Source organism: Phodopus roborovskii, unplaced genomic scaffold, assembly GCF_943737965.1.
Source record: "Phodopus roborovskii unplaced genomic scaffold, PHOROB, whole genome shotgun sequence".
Taxonomy (NCBI): domain Eukaryota; kingdom Metazoa; phylum Chordata; class Mammalia; order Rodentia; family Cricetidae; genus Phodopus; species Phodopus roborovskii.
In genome coordinates, this window is record NW_026126447.1 from 8,861,782 (window position 1) to 8,880,115 (window position 18,334).

At 36.9% G+C, this 18,334-nt stretch overlaps 1 pseudogene; it reads left to right on the forward strand.

Annotated features, from left to right (window-relative positions):
* The first annotated feature begins 14,661 nt into the window (after positions 1 to 14,661).
* LOC127224832 (RNA-binding protein 41-like) lies at positions 14,662 to 15,897 on the forward strand (annotated as a pseudogene).
* The last annotated feature ends 2,437 nt before the right edge of the window (positions 15,898 to 18,334 follow it).

Here is an 18,334-nt window from a genome sequence, read left to right on the forward strand (position 1 = left end):
ATTGTTGGATCTGCCCTCTGTTCCAGTGCTCAACCAGAGTGGTGGTACAGTGGACAGGGTATTGTACAGGTGGGAGGAGGGCAGACTCTTCCTGGGGGTGGGGGTGTATCAGAGCACCAAGAGCATTCTGGCTAGGGAGAAGACACAAGGAAGAGCAAGATTCGGGGCCAATCCAGGGACTTCCCAGGGAAGGGGGTGGGATTCAACCCCAACTGGTCCCACACTCACCTAGTTCAGGCATTTACTTCATTATCATCTTGGAAGAAAGCATGGCATTGTACAGGCAGACATGGTGCTGGAGGTGTAGCTGAGAGTCCTATATCTGGATCCACAGGCAACAGGAAGTCTTGACCCATTTTCTTATTACTCCTCCCTCTCTGCAACTGCATTCCAGGATTTCAGCTCAGTGTTTAGCCATGGTGCCTGCTTCTGTTTCCATCAGCTACTAGATGAGGGCTCTATGATGGAAGGTTTATCAATCTCACTATCAGTGAAGGGCCTTTCCACTGTTGCTCAGATTGTTAGTTGTGGTCATCCTTGTTGGTCTGTGGACATTTCTCTAGAGTCAGTTTTCTCTTCAAACCTATAATGGCTCCCTCTATTATGGGATCTCGAGTTCCCTTCTGCAGTACACAGGGTCTTTATCTTTGTGTGCATTGTTCTATGTGGGTATTTTCTCGCTCTTCATACAGCCTTTCTTTACTGGAAGATTCTGTCGGCTTATGTCTTCTGGCATTTCCCCCATTGCTACCTATTGTATTCAGATTCTTCCTGCATTCTAATTCTTTAACTAGAAGAGAATATGGAGGAGATGAAGTCCCCTAGACAGTCACAATCTGAGAAAAGGAAGCATAAGAAGCATCATTTAGGGAATAAATTCCATCAGTTTTCCTGTAGGGATTCCTGTGAGGAATTGCTGTAATTAATGATCGATGAGAGTACATGGTCCACCCCTAGGAACTCAGTCCTGGGTTATATAAAGTAGGCCTGGTTGTATGACTGAGTAATCCATAGGAGCAAGCAAGTAATCAGTCTTCCTCCATGGCCTCTGCTTCAAATTTCTTTCTGAATGATACTGCATTGTGTTCCTGCATGGACTTGCCTCAGTGATGATTGAGCCCTGAGAGATGAAAGATGAAGCCAACCCTTTCTCTAAGTTCCTTTTGGTCATGATGTTTATCACAGTAATTGAAAGCTAAGGAAACAAGTCCAGTTGCCAGTAAGCATGTCTATAAATTAAAAATATCCTTAGACAATGTAATTCAATATTTAAGAACATATTCTAAGTAAATAAAACAAAATGGCAAAGCATACATAAATTAAATACATTCACTATGGCATGACCCATAATAGAAAAGTCATGAGATTACAACCTGAACATATAATACAAGGATACTCAGTGACAACTCACTATACATCATAGTGCCCTGCCAGAAGCTTGCTGTGATCTCTGAGATCACTAACTATTGCTATATTTTTTAGAATTGTGACAGCATTCTCTATTGAACTTCTGTCTCTATGTCTCTTGACCTAAAGACAATAATCCCTGGTCTACAGAAGGCCAAGAAAGAAATTTATGGCAAGGCACAGCACGGGCAAGCTTCTCAGCTGGGTCTCCCTGGAACTGCACCTGGTGCTTCCACAGGCAGTATCTCATCATGTACACTTTTTAAAGCACTTTCTATCTGACAATTGTGGTTGCTAGGATTGCCTCTAAATAAAATAGATGCCCAAGGTCTTTTCCTCAGGTCTGATTTTGGAAAGCTGGAAACATATCAGTTATGTGCATGAATTAGTGTGAAATAGTTAAAATTAATGTTTATGTGACAGGATCGCATGTTGTTTCCAGTTGGGGAGTCACTGACAGCCTAGGGCAGGAAACCAAGACATAGTATACACAGTGTTTAACAGACTTTTCCTGGATAGATGCAACACACAAACTACTCACCCCAGAAAAAAGAGTCCACTACAGACCAAAGCAACAATTAGACCAATGTCTGATTTGGTCAATCAAGGAGATGTTTGTTTGCTGAAGTGGATATCCAGGTCTGGGTGAAAGGTGGTGGTCATGTGCCCAGATTTATGATATCCAACAGTCCAACTCCAAAGCCAGCATTGGTTTACATGAATTGGGACTACAGGAATACTAGATAGTAAAGAGAAATAGATTTCTGTATAGAAATAGTTTGTTAGAATTAAATATTTTTACCATAAATCAGATTCCTCTTCATTAAGTGATTGTTTCTGGAGAGCTGTCTTCTCTTCTGTAGGTACCTACATGTTCAGTGTATTTTGGCTGGTTCAAGATAGGTTTTCTCTGTTTTCCTGTAAGAACAAGAACAGAACACTTCCCCTACCTATGAGAGGTCTCTGCACACCTCATTGGACCTAATTTGTTGGGTGAACTGTCATTTCTCTTCATTAAGATGTTTCTCTTGTGTAACTTGGATCTTGATTAACTTAGATGGTATCCATAGTTCGGCCTACTTGTTTATCCAGATCCTTATTAAACAGTGAGAGTTTGTTTATCGGTTTTCTACTGCAGTATGGGTAAGAGGTTATTGACAAGGAACAGAGAAAGCAGCTGCATCACCAGAAAGTCCATTTGAACCTGATTGTCAGCTTCTAGATACCTGAGTGCAGCTTAAATGCACTTTACCACAGTCCAAACTTATTTCTATCTTTCTGATGCTTGCATGTTCAGAGTTTCCAACTCCCAGAAACTGTTTACTCACTTTTATACTGTTAATGTAACAATCAAGAATATTCCTTTTTTTTCCCCAAATATGTGACTTTCTGTTTAAAGTCTATTTTCCTCTGGATGCTCCCAAGCCTTCCCCACTACTGCAGGAAACATTTATATTTGGCATTAAAACTGCAGTTCAGAGAAGCATGCCACAGAACAGCATCCTAAGATTCTAAAGGTAGAAACAAAGCATGTAGGCAGATGCCAGTGTCTCACTTTCTTTATTTGGGAGCTGTGAAATCAGACCCGTTTCCACCATCTTCTATTTTCTGATATACATCTGAGGACAATTGGGAGGACAAGAGTCAATCTAGGCCTTCATAGACCTACTGATTCAAGTTGGGATATTTTTGTCTCCCTTCTGTGGGATACTTCTTCCTCCCATATGCCAGAAGATAAGGTTCCACCACCAGAATCTAGGGACTCTGCACCAACTAAACCTGAACACCCAAAGCAGATGAAGCAGAAGAGAGCGACTTAAAAAAAATATCTTCATAAAATGATAGAGGCCCTCAAAGATGCTGTAAGAAAATCCCTTAAAGAAATGGAAAAATAAAACAAACAAAAAATTGGAAAAAATGAAGAAATCTCTTAAAGAAAGTACAGAAAACAAAGAAAGAACAATTAAACAGGTGAAGGAAATGGTTCAAGATTTGAAAGCTGAAATAGAGAAAATAAAGAAAACACAGACTGAAGGAATTCTGGAAATAGAAAAACTGGGCAAATGATCATGAACTACAGACACAAGTATAACCAAAAGAACGAAAGAGAAAGAAGAGAGAATTTCAGGCACTGAAGATAAACTAGAGGAAATAGATTCAACAAATAAAGAAAACCATAAATCCAATAAATCATTAACACAAAGCATCCAGGAAATGTGGAACAGCATAAAAACCAAACCTTAGAATAATAGGCATAGAGGAAGGCTAAAAAGCCCAGCTCAAAGATGCAGAAAATATATTCAACAAAATCATTGAAGATAACTTTCCCAATGTTAAGGAGGACATGACCATGAAAGTACAAGAAGCATATGGAACAACAAATAAGCTGGACCAAAGAAAAAAGACCCCTTGAAACCTAATAATCAAAAGACCTAACATATAGAAAAATGAAATAATATTAAGAGCAACAAAGGAAAAAGGACAGGTAACATATAAAGGCAGACCTATCAAAATTACACAAGACTTCTCCATGGAAACTCTCAAGGTCAGAAGGTCCTGGATAAATGTTCTACAAGTACTAAGAGCCCATGGATGCAAGCCCAGGCTACTATACCCAGCAAAACTCCCAATCATTGTAGACGGAGAAAACAAAATATTTAATGACAAACCAGATGTTCACAATACATATCTACAAACCCAGTCCTACAGAAAGTTCTGGAATCAAAGCTCCAACCCAAGGAAGTTAATTATACTCAAAAGACATAGGCAACAGATCCCACTTCACCAGAACCCAAGGGTAAAGCAGGGCAAATATATTCACAATACTGCTGCAAAGAACAAATTTAAAACAAACAAGCATTAACAATCAATGGGCCTTACTTTCCCTCAATATTAATGATCTTAAATAAACACATAAATAAATAAATAAAAAGACACAGGCTAACAGAATGGATATGAAGACGGAATTAGTCCTTCTGCTGTATACAAGAAACACAGCTAAGCTTCAAAGACAGACATAACCTCAGGGTAAAGGGCTGGGAAAAGATTATCCAATCAAACAGACCCAAGAAGCAAGCAGGTGTGGCTATCCTAATAGATAACAAGTTAGACTTCAAAACAAAATTAATCAAAAGAGATGAAGTCGGTCATTTCATATTCATCACAGAAGAAATCCATCAGTACAAAGTCTCAATTCTGAACATCTGCCCCAAATTCAACGGCACCAACATTCACAAAAGAAATGCTGCTAAAATTCAAAGCTCAGATAAAACCACACATATTTATAGTGGGAGACTTCAACACTCCACTCTCAACTCTAGACAGGACCACCAGTCAGAATTTTAACAAAGAAATAAAATAATTAACAGAAGTTATGTCTCAATTTGGGTTAACAGACATCTAAAGAACATTCCATCCAAAAACAAATAATATACCTTCTTCTCTGATCCACATGGAAACTTCTCTAAAATCAACCACATACTAGATGACATAACAAACTTGAACAGATACAAAAACAAAACAAAAAAAAATGGAATAGTCCCCTGTATCTTATCACACCACCATGCTTTAAAATTGGAATTCAACAACAACACAAATCAGAGAAACCCTAAAAACTCATGGAAACTGAACAATGTACAATTGCACCATATCTAAGTCAAAAAAGATACAAAGAAAGAAATTAAGGACTTCCTAAAATTCAATGAGAATGAGGACACAACATACCTGAACATATGGGACACCTTGAAAGTAGTGCTACGAGGGAAGTTCATTGCATTAAGTGCCCATATGAAGAAAACAGAGGATAGTCACATTAGACAATTAACAGCACAACTGAACGTCTTAGAACAAAATGAAGCAAACTCACCCTGGAGGAATAGACACCAGGAAATAATCAATTTAAGGGCTGAAATCAATAAAGTAGAAACCAAGAAAACAATACAAAAAACATTGATGCAAAAAAGAGTTGTTTTTTTTTTTTTTTTTTTTTGAGAAAATCAACATGATAGACAAACCTTTATTCAAACTCACCAAAAAGCATTGAGAGAACATGCAAATTAATAAAATCAGAAACAAAAAGGGGGACATAACAATGCACAGAGGAAATCCAGACAATTTTCAAGTCATACTTTGAAAATTTGTACTCCACAAAATTTGAAAATTCAAAAGAAATGGATAACTATCACTTACCAAAATTAGATCAAGAACAAATAACATAAATAGACCTAATGAAATAGAAGCAGTTATCAAAAGCATTCCAACCAAATAAAGCCCAGGGCCAGATGGCGTCAGTGCAGAATTCTACCAGAAATTCAAGGAAGAGCTAATACCAATACACCTAAAATTTTTCCACACAATATAAACAGAAGGTTTATTACAAAACTCTTTTTATCAGGCCACAATCAGCTTGGTACCCAAGCCACACAAATACACAACCAAGAAAGAAAACTACAGACCAATATCCCTCATGAACAATGATGTGAAAATATTCAATAAAATACTGGCAAACCAATTCCAAGAATACAGAGAAATCATCCAACATGATCTGTCAATGTGATCCACCATATTAAAAAACTGAAACAGGAAAACCACATGATCACCTCCCTAGATGCTGAGAAAACCTTTGACAAAATTCAACACCTTTTCATGAAAAAAGGTCTGGGAGGGATCAAGGATAACAGGAACATACATAAACATAATAAGAGCAATATAAAATAAGCATCCAACAGGCAACATCAAACAGAATGGAGAGATGCTTGAGGAGATTCCTCTAAAATCAGGAACAAGATAAGGCTGCCCTCTCATGTCCATATCTAGTCAACATTGTACTTGAAGTTCTAGCTAAAGCAAAAAGAAAACAAAACAAGATCAAGGAGATACAAATTGGAGAGGAAGAATTCAAACTTTCTCCATTTGCACATGATATGATAGTCTACATAAGTAACCCAAAAAACTCTATCAGGGAACTCCTACAGCCTATAAACACTTTCAGCAAAGCAACAGGATACAAGAATAACTCCAAAATGTCAGTAGCCCTACTTTATTCAGATGACAAAGGGGCTTAGAAAGAAATCAGAGAAACATCACCTTTTACAATAGCCACTAACAACATAAAGTACCTTGGGGTAACATTGACCAAACAATTGAAAGACCTATATAATAAGAACATTGTTTCTTTAATGAAAGAAATTATAGAGCATACCAGAAAATGGAAAGATTTCCCATGTTCTTGGATAGGTAAGATAAACATAGAAAAAATGGCAATCTTGGCAAAAGCAATCTATAGATTCAATGCAATCCCCATTAAAATCCCACCACAATTCTTCACTAACCTTGAAAGGAAAATATTCCACTTGATATGGAAAAACAAAAAACACAGAATAGCCAAAACAACTCTGTACAATAAAGGAACTTCCGGAGGCATCACCATCTATGACTTTAAGCTCTACTACAGAGGTATAGTCCTGAAAACAGCCTTGAATTGGCACAAAAATAGATGAGTAGACCAATGTAATTGAATCAAAAATCCTGATATTAACCCACATACCTATGAAAACCTGATTTTTGACAAAACAGCTAAAAGTATACAATGGGAGGAGGAAAGCATCTTCAACAAATGGTGGTGGCACAACCGGATGATGGTGTGTAGATGACTGCACATAGACCCATGTCTATCACCATGAACAAATCTCAAGTCAAAATGGATCAAAGAACTCAACATAAATCAAGCCACACTGATCCTCTTAGAAGAGAAAGTGGGAAGTACTCTTTAGCAAGTTGGTACAGAAGACTGCTTCCTGAACATAACTCCAGTAGCACAGACAATGAGACCGATAATTAATAAATAGGACCTCCTCAAACCTAGAAGCTTCTGTAAGGCAAAGGACACAATGGACAAGACCAAATGTCAGCCCACACACTGGGAAAAGATTTTCACCAAATCCTATATCTGACAAAGGGCTGATCTCCAAAATATACAAAGAATTCAAGAAACTAGTCAACAAAAACACCAAATAACCCTATTATAAAATGGGGTACAAAACTGAAGAGAGAATTCTCAATAGAGGAAATCAAAAAGGCTTAAAGATACTTAAAAAAAATGCTCAACATCCTTAGCTATCTGGAAAATGCAAATCAAAACAACCTTGAGATACCATCTTACTCCTGCCATAATGGCTAAAATTAGACACCTGAATGACTTTTGCTGGAGAGGATGTGGAGAAAGGGGAACACTCCTCCACTTCTTGTGGGAGTGCCAACTTGTATAGCCATTTTGGAGATCAGTATGGTAGTTCCTCAGAAATAGGAATCAGTCTACCATAGGACCTAGCAATCCCCCTCTTAGGCATATACCCAAATGATCCACATCCATGCAACAAAGATGTGCACAACTATGCTCATAGCAGCATTATTTGTAATAGCAAGAACCTGGTAACATCCTAGATGCCCCTAAACTGAAGAATGGATAAAGAATATGTGGTACATCTACACAATGGAATACTACTATGCAGAAAAAAAAATGGAATCTTGAAATTGCAGGCAAGTGTGTGGAACTTGACAAAACCATCCTGAATGAGGTAACACAGTGACAAAAAGAAGACCATAGTATGTACTCACTCATATATGGAATTTAGACATAGAGCAAATGATCATCAGCCTATAATTCAAACCACCATAGCAACTAGGATATAAGGTGAATTCTAAGAGATTCATGTAAGGTCCCTCACAGAAGGGGGAAGGGACAAGTTCTCCAGAGCACATGGGAAGTGTGGGGGGGTGAGTGGAGAAGGTACTAGGAAAAAGAGAAGGGGAGGAGAGGAAATCACATTGGACTAGGAAGATTGAGTCAGGGGAGGAATAGGAAAGAGAGAGAGAGGGAGAGAGGGAGAGAGGGAGAGAGAGAGAGAGCACATAAAAGAGGGAGCTGTAACAGGATTGAAGAGAAAACTGAACCTAGAGAAATGTTCAGAGACCTTCAAGACTGACCCCAACTAACAACTTGAGCAACAGTGGAAAGGCTACCATAAATGCACTTCCCTGATAATGAGACCAACAACTAACTTATACACCATCATGGAGCCCTCATCTAGTACCTGTTTGAAACAGAAGCAAACACCCACAACTAAACACTGAGCTGAACTAGAATCCACATGCAGAGAGGGAGGACAAGACCAGGCTGCAGAAACATGTAGATACAGCTGACCTGAACAAGGAGGAGCTAATGGGCCCCCAGACTGATAGCTGGGAATCCAGCATGGGACTGACTCATACCCCCTGAACTTGGGTCTCAGCTAGAAGGCCTGAAAAATCTATGGGTCCTCATACAATGGAACCAGGATGTATTCCTTGTGTACTAACGGACTTTGTGGGCACATCCCCCATGGAGGGATACAGCCTTAATCTAGAGACAGGATAGAAGGCCTAGTCCCTACACCAAATGACTTGACAGATTTAGATGACCCCTCCTGGAGGGCATTACCCTACATGTGGAGTGGGTATAGGGGAGAAGGGGAGGGTTGTTGGGGTGCATGTGAGGGTGGGAGAGAGGAAAAGAGGGGAACTGGGATCAATATGTAAAATAAAAAAATTTAATTAAAAAAGGACAGGCTTCAAACAAGGAGCACCAAAGAAAATCTTTTACAGCATCCTAGATCTTAGTGAGACTGAGCTATGAACACATATGGTGCTGTGAGGGAAACAGATTAATATGGTAACAGGGGAGGAACAGATATCTTCAATCTCTCAAACTTAGATATGACAGGGAGGCAGAATGACCACAATTGGTTGTTGTCTTGATCAGATAATCCTAGATTCTGGTTGGAGCTCTGTTGCTTCATGGCTATGAAACCTAGGGTAAAATAATTGCCCTACTTATGTGGCAGGCTTCTAATCTGTAGTAAAGAACTAATCATGATTCCTACATGGAAATCATTGAATACAGGATTTCTGATTAGCAAAGGGCAATTGCCACTCATTTCAAAATTGATCATTCAAACAATGAGCTTTTTAGAGGTCTCTTGTTTAGAGACAATCTTTGGTAAACTCAGATGAGGTTAGCACCTAGACAAGAGACAAAAAAAGCTCACAAGTCACAGGCCCTACTACCATACACAGGTTAGTATCATGGCATGTAAGTGCCAGAGCCATCATTATTCCCTCATAGACACAAAAAGGACATAATATAAAAATCATTTACTCATTTTACAGGTTTATTAAGAGACTGAATATGAAAATGTTTAAGTACAAGCATTGCATAAAACAAGCAAATCCAAACAAAATAATAGAAATGTAAGGATAAGACTCAAATTTGGCCTTAGCTATGAAAGCTTAAAATCAAAATGATGTCTGTATTCCATTTCTCAATACAATGCATTATATGAGTTTTAGACTGACACTATCCAACACAGTAATAGCTAGCTTTATGTAGCCATCAAAAAACTGATTTTGTTATCTAAGATACTTTGTATATGTTAAAGATACCAGATATTAAAAGTTACATGAAAAATAATATAAAATATATCATTACAATGTTTATGGAGTAAGAACCATAGAGTTGAGTTAGAGCACTTGTGCAGCATGCTGAAGGCCCTCAGTTAAGTTCCCCATTACCACAAAGTTATAAATGGTATACATACCATCTTTTGATCCTGACCACTTGTCTTAATTATACATTGGATATATTGAGATAAACATACATGTTGAGTCAAATACATGATTAAAATTATTGACTTGACTCATTCACTTCTACTTATTAATAATTTGATATGCTTTTTAAATGTGGATAATGGAAAATTTAAAATGACATTTATGTCTCAGTATTTATCTACTAGGCAATGCTCTCTTAACTAATAATTTATAAATTTTTAATCTCTTTGGAAACACAGTATCATGAAACAAAGATGGAGGCATTTGAAATAGAAAAGTGTTCCTTCTTTATGCTTTTCAATCTTCTTGTTGTTGTAAATTGCTTTGTCCAGGTTTAATTAAATAAGTAAAAAATATAAGTACTCTATGGTATCAAATTACTTGATGTTTTTTTAAGAAGGAATCACTTATTGAAGCAATGAGTGAACTTGTGAATATAGATAATAAGCAGTAAACTTTAATTAGACAACAGAATCATTTCATGTAAATCTCGGGCATTATTCAGTGGTTAAAAACCCCACTTGAGAAAAAACCCAAGAGATCATTTGAACCAGATATTCATGAGCTGCCAAAACCAGAAAACCACAATCAAGTTGACACTAGTTTGATGGGAAATGTCATTCTGTAAATATGTTTCTTTTATTGGTTAATGAATAAAGCACTGTTGGCCAATAGGAAATCAAGATAGGTGAGACTAGGAGACAAAGAGGATTCTGGAAGTAGTAGAGAGAAGATTCAAGATGGAGGATGGAGAGGGAACACCAGCCCCTCTCTCTGGTAAAATGAGACCATGTGGAAATACTTAGATTAATAGAAATGGATTAATATTTATGACAGAGCCAGCCAATAAGAAACTAGTAACTGGCTAATAGCTTTATGTCTAATACAGTGTCTCAGTGTGTTATTTGTGGCTAGCATGGCCATGGGTTCAGACTGGCAGGAAAACTAGTTACAGACACTGTGGGTGACACTACATTTGCTCATGTGACAGAAAATGAATGCTATGTGATCAGTTTTGAAAAAAAAAGTACTTAGAAAGATCAGACATAGAGCTATGGGAGAATAGAGCTATGAATACAGCTCTATGTTGGGTAATACCAACATTAATACAGTTTCTGGGCCCTGATAATATAGAAAAAACAAATAATTTAGCTTCAACCAACAAAGACTGTGTGGTTTAAAAAAATCAGCATTCTCACAGTTTGGGAGGATAATTTATGTTTTGTCATCAATGAACACAGCTCAAGCTATGGGCAAGAAGTAACTGCAGGTGTATTGGTACTTATAGCATGCATTTGTGATGGCACATCATGATGTAGTAGAAAAGAAAGGAGAACATGTTTCACTATCATATGAATCAACATCATAAAGTCTCATGATCTCATTTTTAGAAAAGAGCAAATAAATTTAAAAAATACTAAATATCTACCAGAAGTCTAGATGTTGTCAGTGAATAATGTAACAGGACATAGAAAGTAATACCACTGTTTATTTCATATCTAACCAGAAAATTTACAAGTATAAATTATGTGTGAATTTCAGTGTGTTTTAAGAGTTCACTCTCAGTCACCTTAAAAAAAAATATTGAGAACTTCTTTCAGATATGGGAGAAGACAATATATTTAACAAAATTTAATTATACATTAAGCAACTATAAATGAGTATTGCATGTTATGACTGAAAATTTTGAAAAAAATTAAAATTATCTATAAAATATTTTAAATTATTATTCTTAAATTATTAAGATTATAAAACTTAATTATAATAAACTCCAAATCTATATCATAGAGATATTATTGTTGTAAAATTGTGAGTAGACACATTTCCTGGAAATTCACCTGTGTAGGATTTTCAGCCACTCAGAGAATTAAGCTGGTCAATTGCTAGTTTATTACTTTTTTGTCTTTGGGTTTCATTAATTTTGGTTTGTTTTGTCTTTTGTTTTTGTTCTGTAGCAAAACAAAACAAAAATCCTTTGGATACAAAACAGTATTCTCTTGATACTGCAATGAGTGATAAGCATATTTATTCAAGAGCTCCTTGATGCTTATTTGTGGAGGACAAATCTAAATGCAAACATAGTAGGATAAAGTAGTGCCCTTGGCAAGTGATACATGGCTGTGAGGGTGTGTTGTCTGACCCTGCAGTAGAAAGTGTACTGTAGCAATGCCCATCCTATTACTCTACTGTAATGCTAATTCATTCCAATTAGACCACTTTACAAGCTATTGCTTGTGAAGAGATTGCTGCCCTCAGAACAATGCAAGCACTTTGGCTTCCTTTGCTATCATTGTTACTCCTAGTGTATACTATGGATAAAACTTGCTCTTTGTGCCCTTCTGTAGAAATACAGAACCCTTCTTTTTATTCTCAGCAGAAGAGGTTCATTGTTAACATCCAAACATTTATTTTCTTTGAATCAATTACTGATGACAGATATTCTCCCCAAAGTTAAAGCATCACAAAATCATAGCATCTGTCACAAGTCATCCTGAAGTCACCCAGGGACAGATTGGGTCCAGGTTCTCCTTCTCAGTGGTATTCACATTTACTGCACTAGCACAAGTAGTTTAATACTGATATTTATTACTTGTAAAACTGATCCTGTCAACTTTCACTATCAATGTCAGAAAGTGACATGTCATCAAACTTTGGCTTGAAAAGAAAATTACCAGATGCTTGTGTACATTTAGCAAAACTTTTCTCATATCCAAAAGAGAAAAATATTTTTTACAACTTCAATTCAGTTTGTTACTGCATTCAGGAAAACAAAGGTTGAAAAATAATCAATTGCTATCAATACCACAAGATTTGAGCTACTGCAGGATTAGTACAAATATTAATGTTTACTTATATTAGACATTCCTTTTCCTCAAGAAAATAAATATGCTTCTATATTATGTATTCATATAATCCTTTTATTTTATTACCTTGAGCATCCATTTATGAAATATGTATGTCAAGTGGGTGCCCATTGAGACACACATTATGAAGAAAATTAGATATCTTTGATGAGTGTGAGAGAAGGAAGATAGGGTCCACAGGTAACAAACAATCTACACAGCCAGACTAGAAAGGCACACAGAGTCTTGGATGACATAGCATTTCACAAAGACATGTTGATAGAGCTAAACTGGGGTTCAAACATCTGTACCCTACAAGAAGGGAGTGACAAGGGCAAGATCAACTTCTAAATGATCTTGATTCCAAATGGCTGCCATGAAAATTTTTCATCCAAATTATCTCTGGCTTTGTTTGCTATTTAAATTCATTTAACACTGTATTTTCCAACACTAGTTACAACCAATAGTTGTAATGAATAGATAGTAATGTAAAAATACCATCAGAGATAATATATCATAACACTACATCTAATTGAGAAGAATTTTCTTTTTAAGCTTCATGGGTGTTTTCAGTTTAGTTTGTGAATCAATGTCATATTAATTCATTAGTACTTATGGAGCTCTTCTTGCTGACACTTTCTTTAATTATTTCTAATTTCATCCAAAATGAACCCAATATCTAGTAACTAAGAATAGAATAAAATATATGTAAAATTCACTTTAAACAAAAAACCTATCCTGTACATGGTGGATTCTAAGAGATTCATATAAGATCCCTCACAGAAGTGGGAAGGGACAAGTTCTCCAGAGCACATGGGAAGTAGTGGGGGGGGGGGGGGCAGTGGGTGGAGAGGGAACTAGGAGAAAGAGAAGGGGAGGAGGGGAAAGCATGTGGGACTAGGAAGATTGAGTCAGGGGAGGAATAGAAGACAGAAGAGAGAGGGGAGAGAGAGAGAGAGAGAGAGAGAGAGAGAGAGAGAGAGAGAGAGAGAACATAAAAGAGGGAGCTGTTACAGGATTGAAGAGAAAACTGAACCTAAAGAAATGTCTAGATACCTACAAGACTGACTCCAAATAACAATTTGAGCAACAGTAGAAAGGCTACCATAAATGCCCTTCCCGGATAGTGAGATCAACAACTAACTTATTCACCATCATGGAGCCTTCATCTAGTACCTGTTGGAAACAGAAGCAAACACCCACAACTAAACACAGAGTCAAACTAGAATCCAGATGCAGAGGGAGAGGATAAGACCAGGTTGCAGAAACATATACAGACAGCTGACCTGAACAAGGAGAAGTTAATGGGCCCCCAGATTGACAGCTAGGAATCCAGCATGGGACTGACTCATACCCCCTGAACTTGGGTCTCAGCTAGAAGGCCTGAAGAGTCTAAGGAACCTCAGATAGGAACCAGGATGTATTCCTGGTGCACAAAAGGACCTGGTGGGCATAAATCCCATGGAGGGGTACTCCCTTAACCTAGAGACAGGAGAGAAGTCCTAGTCCATATTTCAAATGACTTGACAGATTTAGATGACCCCTCTTGGATGGCATCACCCTACATGTAGAGTTGGGGGAGGAGAGCAGGGGGAGGGGTGTATGTGGGGGGAAAGAAAGGGAAAGAGGGAGGGTAGAAGGGAGGGAGGAAGAGAAGAAGGGAGGATGGGAGAAGGAACTGGGATCAATATATAAAAATAAATAAATAAAATAAAAAGTTTAAAAATAAATAAATAAAATATAAAACCTATCTGGGGTGTACAGAAACATGAAGGGGGTAAATAGCTGTGTGAAGAATGAAGAGCATGACCTGGATTAGCTGGAAAGAGAAGGTGAGAGGCAGCTGAAGAGGCTCCTTCAACATCAACTTGATACCTGTCTCTATTGAAGAATGTGTTTCTATGAAAGAGAGCTTATTCTGGGGCACTATGTACAAGCCCTTTGGGAAGGAAGTGGGACAATGACTTTGTCCCACTTACAGACACTACATGAAAAAGATCAGGAAACTGCTTCTCTCAGAGAAGTATGTCTCAATGAAAAAGAAATATTGATCTGGAAAAACCATGTTTCAGGTGAAAAGATGACAAAGCTGAAGGCAACTCCTGAAGCAATACAGAAATGGCTTCAAGATACTGAAGAAAGGATCTCTGAGCACCAGTGCATCCTTTGCCTGCCACAGAGGTTTTCAAAGAGCAAGCAACTGATCTGGCCAGAAATGGAAATTGAAAAGTCCATATTTCAGGGAATTTTCAATCACCACTCCTTTTTAAGTCCCTTCATTACAAAGATGAATGCCCAAAGAAGAACAAAGGTGATTCCTTGAACTACCTGAAAGTTTTTTTACCACAAGACTATAATGAAAAGACATCTTGAAGAGTTCCAACTTATGAGAACTTGACCCTTGGCTTCCCACTCACTGGTCTCAGCTACGTCAGTGGATGATAGTGGCACAGCTCAGAATACATCTCTACTCTAGGACAAGGGAAAACATGCAGCACAAGGCAAAGGCCCAAAAATCTGTGTGGCAAAAGTTGTTGATTTTCTACCTGAGCAGTATAGGACTGTGCCTACGAGACTGACACAATCAATAGAATTTCCCTGAAGATGAGATCCAGAGAAACCATTTGTCAGAGGAGGAGATCCAAAACATGCCTATGTTTTCTTCATATAATCCAGGGTAACCAAAGAAAGTGTTATATCTGAAGAACCTTAGTCCTCAGGTGAAAGAAATAGAACTTATCTCATTATTTGCTTGGTTCCAGAAGAAAAAAAGGACCGTTTATTCAGTTCCAAATGATGGTTGGATGCATGAGGGGACAGGCTTTCATCACCTTTCATAATAAAGCATGGCAAGCACTACATCAAAAAAAGTGCCTATAAACTCCATGGGAAAATATTGGTGATAGATTTTTGAAAGAACAAAAAGCAACAGTCAACAACTGTCCAGGGTGCTTCCCTTATAACAGATGCTACAGATAGCAGTACCGAAATCAGTGGGAGCTAGAATACATATTGACCCACATTTGAATATATGTATGTATATGAATACACACTTAGATCTTTCTTTTATCATAATCTAAGGTATAAGATATGTATATACATAGGAATTTGTTTAAAATGAACAGGAAATATTAGAAAGACACTATTAGGACAATGGCTCTCAGCATTTAGAAATAATTGATAGAAATATTTTCTAGACAATATTTGGGAATTTGGGCGTCGTTCTTTCCAAACTACTTCCTGCTGGTAATTATATAAAATAAATAAAAAAATAAAACTATATATATATATATGAAATATTTCCTAAAATTGAATACTTTATAGTCTAGAAAAGGACTATATAAAGTTAACACTATCCTGAGTATTAAAGACAATATCAATCACTGTATAGGGCAGATAATACCCTGAGCAAATGAAAACTTTAATTTTCAGGATATGTTACAGATTGTTCGTAAAGATTCATTAATAATTTTGCAGTCTTCAATGTTTAGTCCTAGAGATAACAATTTTTCTAGGACTATTTCATGTATACAAAGATTTAAAACCAACTCGGTGTTAAAATATTTATTTACTAGTACTCATTGTGTTTTGTAAGAGCTTTCAGCAGTTACAGTAGGTATACTCATGAGTTCATCAACATATTTCATGATTGGTTTTCCACATTGTTTTCATAGTCTTCAAAAAGATATATTATATAATATATATTATAATATATACCATATGTGTGTGTGTGTGTGTGTGTGTGTGTGTGTGTGTGTGTGTATGTTATATTGGCATCTTTTAAACCAAATATTGGTAACCATGTGATACTAATTGAATTTGAAACAGTAGACATTAAACATGGAGTAAATGACTAAGATATATTAAACATTAGGTATATGACCTTTTGAGAGGGAACAAACTAGGAAAGAGTTCTAAGGGGACAAAGAAAGAAAGTTCTATACATTAGAAGAAAGGAATCCTGCATCAAATCCCTTAGTGATATGTTCATAGTTGTTGAAGAATAGAAACACAACATGGTATAGACAAAGTAGTACCAACTTTGAACTAAGAACTGTGATCCTAATAGTCATACATGTTTACAAACTTTAACTTCAAAAGTTACTTAATCTGAGCCTCATTTGTCTCATCAACAGAGTAATAATGCTACTTATCTCACTAAGGGTTAAATGAGATTAGATTATCCAAGAGATTATCCAAGGGAAACAAATGAAGAAAATAGAGGAATCTCCATTAAGCACATCATTAAGAAATCTAGAATGAAAGGAAGGAAGGAAGGAACAGATAAAGAAAGAAAGGAAGGAAGGGAGAAAGAAAGGAAGGAAGAAAGGAAGGAAGGAAGAAAGGGAGAAAGAAAGGAAGAAAGAAAGAAAGAAAATAAGGTGCATAAAAATACTGCAAAGAACAAGCAAAATGGCATAGTAGGTAAACATCCTCATCAACAAGCATGAAGACCTGGGTTCAAACCTTAGGACCTACATGAGAGAAGGAGAGAACCAGTTCCAATAATTTGTCTCTCACCTCCAGAAATATGCTATGGCAGGTGTAATCCCACATACATACATATTATGCATAAGTTAATATTTAAAAACACTTCAGAAATACTGGCTATAAATATTTCAATTCAGCCATGCAAACCCCAACTGTGTTAAAAATAATTACTGAAAACTCAATAGACAGAGAAAATCATGGCAGGAACCCAAGAAAACTGAAATATTGTCATGGAACTCTTAACTAGATTAATAACTATCTTCTCATCAGAAATAGGGATAGTAGCCTAGGCACATTCTTGTAATATTGGCTATTCAGGAGGCTGAGCCAGGGCTCTGATTCCAAACCAGCCTGTGTAAAATAGTGGAATCCTGTCTCAAAAACTAAACCCAAGGGTGGGGGGAGGGAGACAAAATTAAGATCCCAGGAACAGCAGAGGTGTCAGTGAAAAGTAAAATATCCCCCACATAAATTTTAAAATCTGGAGAATTTGTTGCTAGCAGACCAGACAAGACATACAAAAAAACCCTTGTCAAGCTGAAAGCATGTGACCTTAGAGAATAATCTGAATAGATACATAAAACAAACAAAGCTGACTGTGCTGACTGTGTGAGTATAAAAATAATCTTAAATACTTTTTTCTTTTATTCCCTTAGCCTATTTATTTATTTTTGTTTTCTTCAGATGGAAATAATCTGTGTAGGCCTGCCTGTTCTGGAACTTGCTCTGTAGAATATCTTGGCTTCTCTATCTATAGTGATTGAAAACTTTGCTGAGTATGGTAGTATGTGCTGGTTCCCGTGGTCTCTTAGTGTTGATAGAATACCTTTTGAGGACCTTCTGGCCTTCAGAGTTTCCATGGAAAAGTCAGGTGTAATTCTGATATATTTGCTTTTATAAAATACTTGGGCTTCTTCCTTTGCTGCTCTTAATATTCTTTCTTCATTCTG